At 62.9% G+C, this 12,144-nt stretch overlaps 1 protein-coding gene across 1 annotated transcript in view; it reads right to left on the bottom strand.

Annotated features, from left to right (window-relative positions):
* Eps8 (epidermal growth factor receptor pathway substrate 8) overlaps positions 1-9,953 on the bottom strand; it is a 49,135-nt gene extending 39,182 nt beyond the window's left edge. The window contains 1 exon segment of the mRNA XM_042673481.1: positions 9,906-9,953. The gene's annotated coding sequence lies outside the window, so the exon portion shown is untranslated.
* Positions 9,954-12,144: the final 2,191 nt, after the last annotated feature.

The raw sequence follows: 12,144 nt of genomic DNA, 5'->3' as shown, positions 1-12,144 counted from the left end.
GTCATTTATGTTTCACAACCGCCATGACTCACGCGGGGGCCAGAGGAGCTCACATTCCTCTGCAGGGAGGGGCGGTGGTGGGTCTCGAACTCAGGGCCTGGGCGCTGTCCCTCAGCTCTGTCACTCCAGGCTGGCGCTCTACCACTTGAACCACAGCACCACTTCTGGTTTTCTGCTGGTTCCTTGGAGATCAGAGTCTCACAGACTTTTCCTGCCCGGGCTGGCTTTGAACCGCGATCCTCTAGATCTCAGCCTCCTGAGTCGCTGGGATGGCAGGCGGGAGCCACAGCGCCTGGCTGGACATAGCTTTAGTTTAAAGGAAAAAAAAAAAAAAAAAACAGCCAGGAGCCCACCACGCCTGTCACCTTCCCTTCCCGGGAGGCTGAGCGCCAGAGGATCGCAGTTCAAAGCCAAGCTCAGACAGGAACAGAAAAAATAGAAACCTGAGCGGTTCCACCTGCGGTCGGCAAAAAGCTGTCCTGGAGGCGAGGCTAGGGTGGTGGTACACCGGCCAGGAGCAAGTTAGGCGCTGAGTCCCAGCCACCAGCGTCAGCCAGGAGCAAACAACACAACAACAACACAACCACAACATCTCCATGTGTTTTTGGAAGCTAATTTCTGCCCAATTTCAGACAAGCAGAGGAGATTCAGCAGCTGGGCCTATGATCATCATCACCATCATCATCATCACCATCATCATCATCACCATCATCATCATCATCATCATCACCATCATCATCATCATCATCATCACCACCATCATCATCATCATCATCATCATCACCATCATCATCATCATCATCATCATCATCATCACCATCATCATCATCATCATCATCATCATCATCATCACCATCATCATCATCATCACCATCATCATCATCATCATCATCATCATCATCACCATCACCATCATCACCATCATCACCATCATCATCATCACCATCATCATCATCATCATCACCATCATCATCATCATCATCATCATCATCATCATCACCATCATCACCATCATCACCATCATCATCATCACCATCATCATCATCATCATCATCATCATCATCACCATCATCATCATCACCATCATCATCATCATCTTGCAGTCCCTCCCCGTCTGCAGAGGAGGGGTCTGGCTTGCTGCTCCTTTTTGAGGGGCTAGTAATATTCCAGTCGCTGGCCTGTCCGTCTCTGGCGGGCGGGCCGGGTGGAGGCCGCCGGGAACCAATGTGCCCCGGGCTTTGTTTCCCCATGGTTCCTCGGGAAACAGCATTTCTGGGAACTCTGATGAACCCGATTTGGGAGGGGAAGGGGAAAACTGAGGCTCCCAGCACCCACTGCGGGGCCCTTTAGGGAAGGTCGTAAACCAGGGCCGCCCTGCCCGGCTCTGACTCACGGCTGACTCAGTCTCTCTGGAGCTCCAGCCTTGGACTTTAGACTCATAAAGATGTCAGGACGAAGCGTTCTGATTCATCCTGGCCTGGAGCAGACACACACGCACACACACACACGCACACGCACACACACGCACACACACACACGCACACAGGTCTATATGTGAATGAGGGAGAGGCTGGGATTGTCTTTGAACTCACAAGCCGTGTCAACCGACCGGCCGCCGCCATCCCAGCTGCTCGGGGAGGCCGAGGTCTGAGGATCGCGGGTGGAGGCCAAGTCCGGGCAGGGAAGTCCGTGAGACTCATCTGCCGTGGACCACCTGCGGCTCGCTCTGCCTCCTCGGGGAGTGAGCGCACACGTGTGTGTGTGTGTGTGTGTGTGTGTGTGAAGTCCTGGGGCTTGAACTCTGTCCCTGAGCCTTGTTGCCGCTCGAGGCTGGCGCTCTGCCGCCTGAGCCCAGCGCCCCCTCCGGCTTTTTGCTGGTCACTTGGCGGGAAGAGCCTGGCGGACTCGGCACCGTGGCTCTGAGGCCTGTGTGAGGCTGAGATCAGGAGGTTCGCAGTCCTGAGACCTGCGTCTCTGCCTGGGTCGGGGGAAGGACTCAGCTCAGGGGGGGCCAGGACTCGCCGGAGATCACAGAACCGGGGTCCGGCGCCCCCTCCCGCCGCCAGCGCCCGCTTCCCCGTGGCGGAGATGCTGCTGAGCTGAGGCCGGTACTAAGCAAACACAGGCGTGGCCCGCCCGGCGGCCACTGCTGCCCAGGCGACAGGTCCCCCTCCTACCTCCCCCCCATAAAGGGATCCCGGGCCAGGCTGGAGGAGCAGCCGGACACACGCGTGTGTGCGCACACACAGACACCGTCACGCCGCTCACTACCCACCGGCCGCCTCCCTCCCTCTCCCTCAACTACCCTGGCTTCACCATGCGCCTGGCGCCGCGGCTCACGCCTGCCATCCCGGCCACGCGGGAGGCAGAAGGTCTGAGGATCGCGGTTCAAGGCCAGCTGGGGGCAGGGACTCTCCTGCCCAGGCTGGCCTCGAACGGCGATCCTCCGCCCTCGGCCTCCGAGTGGCTGGGATGGCAGGCGGGAGCCACCGGGGCGGGTCTCGGAGCCCCTGGGCCAGGCCCTGTCAGTGGCCGACCCGGGACGCCACACAACCCCTCCTGCCCCTCAGTGGGCATCTGTGAAGCTTCACGCAGGAAGAGCCGCCGTCCTGAATTAGAACATAATCTCCTTTGGCCACAGATTTCCTCGTGACTAAATCTCCTGGTCGCAGGCCCTGGTCGCTCGGGGTGATGCGGGGCGTCGCACGGGGGAAAGCCCACACACTCCTTCCGTCCCAACCGCCGGGCCAGGCCGGCGGGGCCCCGGGCCAGGGAGGAGGCTGAGGCCAGAGGATCGCGGTGCGAGGCCAGCCGGGCTTCCAGAGACCACTGGACCCGCAGGCTCCCAACTGGGAAAAGCCCTGAAAGGGGCTGGGCGCGTGGCTCGGAGGGCACAGTATCAGCCCGGTTAGGTCTGGAGGTGCCGAGTTCGAGTTCCCCGGTGCCTCAAACAGGAGACAAAAATGTAGAGCACGCGGTTGGGCTCCATGCCAGAAAACCATCCAGAATGTTCTTGAGGGGGCCAAACCTTTGTGTGTGCTTCTTTCTTGCCTCTTTGCTGCCTTTGGTGAGTGGGTCTGGGCTCTGACCTCCATTAAACAAAAGCCGGAAGTGGCGCTGTGGCTCAAGTGGTAGAGCGCCAGCCTTGAGCTGAAGAGCTCAGGGACAGCGCCCAGGCCCTGAGTTCAAGACCTAGGGCCAACCAAAAAGAAAAAGAAAATACTTCCCCAGAATCCCTCTGTGTCACAGCCTCGCAAACCAGGAAAGAAAATCGGATCCCATTTCTTACAAAGAAATGGGCTCCCAGGCACCGGTGTTCATGCCTGTCATCCCAGCCACTCAGGAGGCTCAGATCAGAGGATCGAGGTTGGAGGCCGGCAGGAAAAACAGAGAAAGTCTCATCTCCATTAAAACAACAAAAAGCTGGAAGTGGCGCTGTGGCTCAAGTGGTAGAGCGCCAGCCTTGAGCTAAAGAGCTGAGGGACAGCGCCCAGGCTCTGAGTTCAAGCCCCACGACCGACACACACACACACACACACACACACACACACACACACACGGAAACCCAGAAACAACCACAGTATAACACTCATGAACAAAGTGACACAAGTAAAACTCAGAAAACACCCGTGGGGTGGCGGATGCTGTGTCCCGGGAGCTGGGGTTGGGGGGAGGCGGGGGCCGAGGCCGGGCGCCCGGCCAGGCCTGGGCTCACCCACCCGGCCTCCATCTGTCCACGGCGGGGCCGGTCCAGGCCGGAGCTGCGGGTCCAGCTGGCCGCGAGTTTGATCCCGGCGGGTGGCGGGGGCCCTGTGCTTGCAGGGGGGGGGGGGGAAGGACTGGCCACGCAGGGTGCTGGCCTCAGCTCAACTAGGTCACTCGGGCTGTGTGCAGCAATCACCGTCATTTTTGTTTTTAAAGCTGGGCGCTGGCGTGCACGCTGTCATCCCAGAGACTCGGGAGGCTGAGGTCTGAGGATCGTGGTTGGAGGCCAGCGCTGGGCGGGAAAGTCCCTGAGACTCTGATCTCCCATGAACCACCAGAAAACCTGAACGTGGGGCGTGGTCCAAGTGGTAGAGCGCCAGCCTGGAGTGAAAGAGCTCAGGGACAGCGCCCAGGCCCTGAGTTCAAGACCCAGGACCGACAAAAAATAAAAAAAGGAAAAGCAAAAAGATGGATCCTCTGTTAATGGCTGACACTCTCCCGCCCTCTCCACCTGTCTCTCTCCCTTTCTCTCTGTCTCTCTCCCTCTGCCTCCCTCTCTCCATCTCCCTGTCTGTCTGTCTGTCTCTTTCTCTGTGTGTCTCTGGCTGATTGCTCTCACAGTGTGAAGTTGTGAGGATTTTCCCATTTCTAAACTTCCCAGATGTGCGTGCATGTGTGTGAGTGTGCATGCATGTGTGTACATGCATGTGTGCTGCATGTGTGCATGTGTGTGCGTGCATGTGTGTGAGTGTGCATGCATGTGTATGCATGCATATCTCTGTGCTGCATGTGTGCATGTGCGTGTGTGTACGTGCATGTGTGCTGCATGTGTGCATGTGTGTGCGTGCATGTGTTGCATGTGTGCACATGTGTGCATGTGCTGCATGTGTGTGTGCATGCAGTGTGTGTGTGTGCGCGCATGTGTGCAGGGCACGGGGAAGAGACCCCCCCAGACCAGGCCCTTGGCTACCTAGAAAGGGACAGGAATTTGGGGGCGCAGGGCGCACGCTGGTCCCCGCTGACCCCACAGCCGGGTTCGTGGTGGAGGGGGCCAGAGGCTCGGGCACGCTCACACGGACACACACGCATGGTCGGGATGCGCAAGCCACCATCTGCTCCCCATCCCGCCAAGAGCGGAGTGTCACTCCAAAGACGAATCACAGACATGAACAGCCATGGGGGGCATGCCTGTGCATGTGCCTGTGTGTGCGTGTGCCTGTGTGTGTGTGTGTGTGTGCCTGTGCGTGTGTGTGTGTGCCTGTGTGTGTGTGCGTGTGCCTGTGTGTGTGCCTGTGTGTGTGTGCGTGTGCCTGTGTGTGTGTGTGCCTGTGTGTGTGTGCCTGTGTGTGTGTGCCTGTGTGTGTGCGTGTGCCTGTGTGTGTGCGTGTGCCTGTGTGTGTGTGTGCCTGTGTGTGTGCGTGTGCCTGTGTGTGTGCGTGTGCCTGTGTGTGTGTGTGCCTGTGTGTGTGTGTATGTGTGTGTGTGCCTGTGTGTGTGTGCCTGTATGTGTGTGTGCCTGTGTGTGTGTGCGTGTGCCTGTGTGTGTGCGTGTGCCTGTGTGTGTGTGTGCCTGTGTGTGCGTGTGCCTGTGTGTGCGTGTGCCTGTGTGTGTGTGTGTGTGCCTGTGTGTGTGCCTGTGTGTGTGTGTGCCTGTGTGTGTGTGTGTGTGCCTATGTGTGTGTGCCTGTGTGTGTGTGCCTGTGTGTGTGCGTGTGCCTGTGTGTGCGTGCATGCATGCGTGTGTGTGCGTGTGCGTGCGTGTGTGTGCGTGCGTGTGCGCATGTGTGTGTGTGCATGTGTGTGCGTGCGTGTGTGTGCGCATGTGTGTGTGTGTGTGTGTGTGTGGTTGTAGGTTTTGAACTCAGGGCCTGGGCGCTGTCCCTGAGCTCTTTCACTCAAGGCTGGTGCTCTACCACTTGAGCCACAGCACCACTTCCAGTTTTCTGGTGGTTCATTAGGAGATCAGAGTCTCACCGACTTTCCTGCCTGGGCTGGCCTTGAACGGTGATCCTCCGATCTCAGCCTCCTGAGTCTCTGGGATGACAGGCCGGAGCTCCAAGGCGTCCTACTGCACAAGAATCGGTTACAGGCACAAGAAAGCTCCAGCAATACCTTCCGCCCTCGCCCTGAACAAAACACCTTCATATCCAATGGACTAATTACCCCATGTCCAGAATCCAGGTCACACCCAATGAAGCGCGGGCACCCCAGAAACACACAGCCAGCGCCTCTCCCAAGAAAAAAACGTTGCCCGTGTGTCTGACCGACGGAAGACACATTTCTTGCGTTCGAATAACGGAGCGCCTAATAATAGACTATGAAAATATTCAGTAAGTAGAATATTCAAATAAATAAGCATTCTGTAAACACTCAGGTAGTAGACCATTTTATACCCTAGAGAACAACATGGCGGTGGTTTAAAACCAACCAACCACCCAGGCATGGCTGGTGGAGTTTGGGGGGGAATCATCCTGGGGGGGGGGGGGGGCTCATCCTAGCCACTCCCGGGAGGCTGAGATCGGAGGATCGAGGTTCCAAGGCAGCCTGGTCAGGGAAGTCTGTAACTCTCATCTCCAACTGAGCATCCAAAAGCTGGGAGTGGAGCCGTGGCTCAAGTGGTAGAGCACCAGCCTTGAGTTGTGGGGAAAAGAAAAAAAAGCCCAGGGACGGCGGCCAGGATCCGAGTTCAAGGAAAGGAAACGCAGAAAAGTCTCCTGGTTGGTGGTTTTTTTTGGGGGGGGGGGGTGGGGGGGGGTGTCTTCCTTGCTCCTTCCCGCCCCAGCGTGAAATCTCCCTTCACCCGTGTTATTTCTAGATAATGTCAACTCCAATCTCCACCACTGGAGAGAGTCCACCCCCCCCCACCCCCCATCCTGAGGTCGTTTTCTCCCTGGAGTTCAAGGAGAAACTTGAAGCTGTGCTTCAACTATTCCAGTAAGAGCCTGGCAGAGACAGACAGACAGACATGGGTGGAGATATGAGGTGGAGGAGGGCAGGGAGCACCGTAGGGAAGATAAAGGCCTGGGCTTGCTCCCCGTGGGGCTCTGACCCCGCCAGGAGCTCTCCTGCAGCACACGCCTGCCGTCCCAGCCACTCAGGAGGCTGAGATCGGAGGATCGCGGTTCAAGGCCAGCCCTGGCAGGAAAGTCCGTGAGACTCTGATCTCCCATGAACCACCAGAAAACCAGAAGCGGTGCCGTGGCTCAAAGTGGTAGAGCGCCAGCCTCTCGAGTGAGAAAGCCAAGCAAGAGACCACAAGGCCCCGAGTTCGAATCCAAGGACCGGCACGAAGGAATGAAACCCATCGGTAGCATAGTAAAATCTCGGCGAGGGATGTATCTAGAAAAGCCAGAACAAGCCGGGAACAGCACAGAAGCACGAGCACCCCTCACCGCACCCCGTTCTTGGGTGTAAACGTGTTGCTGGGATTCAAAGCTACAGGTTGTTTTTTTTTCTCTTCCTCGTAAAGAAAAGCGTTCTCAATGGCTCACAGCTGCAAACAGCTGGGCACAGCCAACCTTCACCGGCTCCAGACGCCTGGCCCAGGGCTGCAGCCTCCCGATCTATTCTGAGTTTACACACACACACAGAGCTACCACACACACTCGGGCCACCTCCAATGAGTGTGCATACACTCACCAGATCAAACTTCCTCCAAGTAAACACGGAACTTGAGGGGGAAAATTTAAAGAAAAAACCCAACAACCCAAGTATGTGGAGTGTTTATTCTTCATACTATTTTCTGATTCCAACTTGGTCCCAGTCCAATGTTACAGAAGAAAAAGCAGATGAGTGGAGAGAGGGGTATAGAAGGATTAGAAAGTCTGGGGGGGGGGGTATGTGGTGCAGTAGATTAGAAAGGGGACTGGAGACGTGGCTCAAGTGGTAGAGCGCCTGTCTAGCAAGCGATGAACCCCAAGTTCAAGACCAGGTACCTCAAAAAAGGGGGAGGGGTAGAAATGTCTTCCCCCCCCCAAAAAAAAACACACAAAACACTGAAAGCTGAGAAAAATCTGTGTCAGAAAGACACCGAGGCTTGAACCCTGGAAAATGCTAGAAATTGAAACAAAATGAAATCCGTGCCTTGGATCACAAACAAATGGTATGTTCACCGTGAAATACCAAGCCAGGCGCCGGTGGCTCCCGCCTGGCATCCCAGCCACTCAGGAGGCTGAGATCTGAGGATCCAGGTTCAAGGCCAGCCCCGGCAGGAAAGTCCCTGAGACCCTGATCTCCCATGAACCACCAGAAAACCAGAAATGGCGCTGTGGCTCAAGGGGTAGAGCGCCAGCCTTGAGTGAAAGAGCTGAGGGACGGCGCCCAGGCCCTGAGTTCAAGACCCAGGCCCGACACAATGACCACAACAACCACACAACGCGGTCCCGGCCTCACTTTGTGGGAACAGGAGGCGGCCTTGGGGGAGCTGGGTTCCCCCAAACTGACACAAGTGACCAGGTGAGCCTGAGCGCACAGACAACCCGTGTGACCCGAGACACACGCACGCCTTTGAACCATGGGTCTCACACACACACACTCACACACACACTCACACACACACTCACACACACACACTCACACACTCACACACACTGGGGGGGTCCCAGCCCCCTCAGGCCCTAACAGCGAGGGCCCCCCCCCGGGACCGGGGTGAGGCTCTGGGGCTGATCCAGGGGTGCAGGGGGGAACTGGGGAGCAGGGGGGGCTGGGGAGGGGGGAGGACTGGGGAGGGGGGAGGACTGGGGAGGGGGGAGGACTGGGGAGGGGGCAGGATGGGGTGCAGGGGAGATGTGGGGTGCAGGGGAGACGTGGGGTGCGGGGAGACGTGGGGTGCAGGGGAGACGTGGGGTGCGGGGGGCTGGGGTGCAGGGGAGACGTGGGGTGCGGGGGGCTGGGGTGCGGGGGGCTGGGGTGCGGGGGGCTGGGGTGCGGGGAGCTGGGGTGCGGGGGGCTGGGGTGCGGGGGGGCTGGGGTGCAGGGGAGACGTGGGGTGCGGGGGGCTGGGGTGCGGGGGGGCTGGGGTGCAGGGGAGACGTGGGGTGCGGGGGGCTGGGGTGCGGGGGGCTGGGGTGCGGGGAGCTGGGGTGCAGGGGAGACGTGGGGTGCGGGGGGCTGGGGTGCGGGGGGCTGGGGTGCGGGGGGCTGGGGTGCGGGGGGCTGGGGTGCAGGGGAGACGTGGGGTGCGGGGGGCTGGGGTGCGGGGGGCTGGGGTGCGGGGAGCTGGGGTGCAGGGGAGACGTGGGGTGCGGGGGGCTGGGGTGCGGGGGCTGGGGTGCAGGGGAGACGTGGGGTGCGGGGGAGCTGGGGTGCGGGGGGGGGGGTGTGCAGGGGGCTGGGTGCAGCGCATAGGAAGGGTCTCGGGGTGAAGGAGCCGCCCGCTCCATTCACGGGGGGTGGGGTCCCCCAATAGCATCCGCAGCGGCCGGGCTCGGCTTTCCCAGGGTCACTTTGAGCAGACGTTACAACTTTGGGGAGCCTCGGGAGCGGGAGCGGGGCAGGGGGGCGGGGGGGGGGGCGGGGGGGGCGGGGAGCAGGGGTGCTGGGGGGGCGGGGGGGCGGGGAGCAGGGGGGCGGGGGGGGCAGGGGGGCTGGGGGGCGGGGGGGCAGGGGGGCTGGGGGGGGCGGGGAGCAGGGGGGCGGGGGTCCCATCGTGGACTGCCCCCCCCCGGGCCCCGCGCGAGGGTCTCCGGGACTCGGGGTGTGGGCAGCGGCGGGGCGCAGGGCGTGAGCTTTCGGGGCGCACTGCTGGTGGGGCTCCGGGCGCATTGGGGATCGGGGGCAGCCCGGGTGGGGATCGGGGTGCATCGGGGATCGGGGGCGGTCCGGGTGGGGATCGGGGGCAGCCCGGGGTGGGGATCGGGGCAGCCCGGGGTGGGGATCGGGGTGCATCGGGGATCGGGGGCGGTCCGGGTGGGGATCGGGGGCAGCCCGGGGTGGGGATCGGGGGCGGTCCGGGTGGGGATCGGGGCAGCCCGGGAAGTTAGGGATCGGGGTGCATCGGGGATCGGGGCAGTCCGGGTGGGGATCGGGGCGCTCGGGGTGGGGATCGGGGCGCTCGGGGTGGGGATCGGGGCGCTCCGGGCGGGGATCGGGGCGCTCGGGGTGGGGATCGGGGCAGTCCGGGTGGGGATCGGGGCGCTCGGGGTGGGGATCGGGGCAGTCCGGGCGGGGATCGGGGCGCCGCCTTCGGGACGGGCTCTTACCTCGGAGCCGCGGCCCGGGCGGCGGCGTCGGGGGGAAGCGCGGGGTCCCGCGGTCTCGGGTCTCGGGTCTCGGGTCTGGGTCCGGGTCTCGGGTCTGGGTCCGGGTCCGGGTCCGGGTCCGGGTCTCGGCCCGGCGTGGACCCGCACCGCCTGGCTGAGCGGCCGGAGCCTGGCGCTGGCCGCCGGCGGCCGAGGCCCGCGCGTGCGCAGAGCCGCGCTCCCGTCCATCCGGGCCTCGACCCGCCATCCGGGTCTTGCGGGCACCCGAGCCTCGCGCTCCCGTCCATCCGGGCCTCAGTCCACCATCCGGGTCTTGCGGGCACCCGGGCCCCGCGCTCCGTCCATCCGGGCCTCGGTCGGCCATCCGGGCACCGCGGGGAGGTGGGGCGTGGGTCCCTGGGCGCCCGGGGCCGGTGGTCAGCTCGGGGGACCCGGGGATCGCGGTTCGAGGCCGGGCCGGGCCGGAAGCCCGAGAGACCCCACCTGCCAGGAGCCGGCAGAAACCGGAAGTGGGGGGAGGGAGGGGGAGGAGGGGGAGGGAGGGGGAGGGGGGAGGGGGGAGGGGGGGGAGGGGGAGGGGGGGAGGGGGGAGGGGGGAGGGGGGAGGGGGGAGGGGAGGGGGAGGAGTGAACGCGGTCACTGGGTTCTTTGTGGGAAGGATGTGTCTTGGCGCTGAATGAATGAATGCATGCAGGGAATGAATGAATGCATGCAGGGAATGAATGAATGCATGCAGGGAATGAATGAATGCATGCAGGAGGATGATCACTGGCTTCTTCCCACAGAGGGAAGAAAACCCAGCAAGTGTCACCTCCCTCCCCCCAGGAGACTGGAACCCACGCAGGCCGGCTGGGCCCAGAGCTGGGTGGCTGGGTGCTGGGCCGGGGAGCTGGGTGCTGGGCCGGGGAGCTGGGTGCTGGGCCCAGAGCTGGGTGGCTGGGTGCTGGGCCGGGGAGCTGGGTGCTGGGCTGGGGAGCTGGGTGCTGGGCCGGGGAGCTGGGTGCTGGGCTGGGGAGCTGGGTGCTGGGCCGGGGAGCTGGGTGCTGGGCTGGGGAGCTGGGTGCTGGGCCGGGGAGCTGGGTGCTGGGCTGGGCCGGGGAATTGGGTGCTGGGCTGGCCCAGAGCTGGGTGCTGGGCCGGGGAGCTGGGTGCTGGGCTGGGGAGCTGGGTACTGGGCTGGGCTGGGGAGCTGGGTGCTGGGCTGGGCTGGGGAGCTGGGTGCTGGGCTGGGCCGGGGAGCTGGGTGCTGGGTGGCCCTGAGCTGGGTGCTGGGCTGGGCTGGGGAGCTGGGTGCTGGGCTGGGCTGGGGAGCTGGGTGCTGGGTGGCCCTGAGCTGGGTGCTGGGCTGGCCCCGGGGGTTGGGTGCCAGGCTGGCCCCGGGGGTTGGGTGCCGGCTGGCCCTGGGCTGGGTGCTGGGCTGGGCTGGGGAGCTGGGTGCTGGGCTGGGCTGGGGAGCTGGGTGCTGGGCTGGGGAGCTGGGTGCTGGGCTGGGCCGGGGAGCTGGGTGCTGGGCTGGGCCGGGGAGCTGGGTGCTGGGCTGGGCCGGGGAGCTGGGTGCTGGGCTGGGCCGGGGAGCTGGGTGCTGGGTGGCCCTGAGCTGGGTGCTGGGCTGGGCTGGGGAGCTGGGTGCTGGGCTGGGCTGGGGAGCTGGGTGCTGGGTGGCCCTGAGCTGGGTGCTGGGCTGGCCCCGGGGGTTGGGTGCCAGGCTGGCCCCGGGGGTTGGGTGCCGGCTGGCCCTGGGCTGGGTGCTGGGCTGGGCTGGGGAGCTGGGTGCTGGGCTGGGCTGGGGAGCTGGGTGCTGGGCTGGGCTGGGGAGCTGGGTGCCGGCTGGCCCTGAGCAGGGTGCTGGGCTGGGCTGGGGAGCTGGGTGCTGGGCTGGCCCCGAGCTGGGTACTGGGCTGGCCCCGGGGGCTGGGTGCTGGGCTGGCCCTGAGCTGGGTGCTGGGCTGGCCCCGAGCTGGGTGCTGGCCCCTCGGCCCCACGCAGACACCCGGACCTCACTGCATCCTCACCTGCGAGCTGAGCACCCGAGACGCGGCCATTAGATTTCCAGGCCACCCAGCCACGGTGTTGCTGTTTAAGATGAGAAGGGGGTGTCTGTGGGGGTGTGGAGCGGGGAAAACCTTAAGAAAGGGCTGACCAGGACGGGGGTCATGTAGGAAATGGGGGTGTGGGGACCCCATCCTAGTCAGGACCGAAGATCCTCTGAGAGGAGCACTAAGTCAGTGTCCAATGAAGG

Source organism: Dipodomys spectabilis, unplaced genomic scaffold, assembly GCF_019054845.1.
Source record: "Dipodomys spectabilis isolate Male_0828 unplaced genomic scaffold, ASM1905484v1 ptg000871l, whole genome shotgun sequence".
Lineage (NCBI taxonomy): Eukaryota > Metazoa > Chordata > Mammalia > Rodentia > Heteromyidae > Dipodomys > Dipodomys spectabilis.
This window is presented reverse-complemented; position numbering and strand designations above follow the sequence as displayed.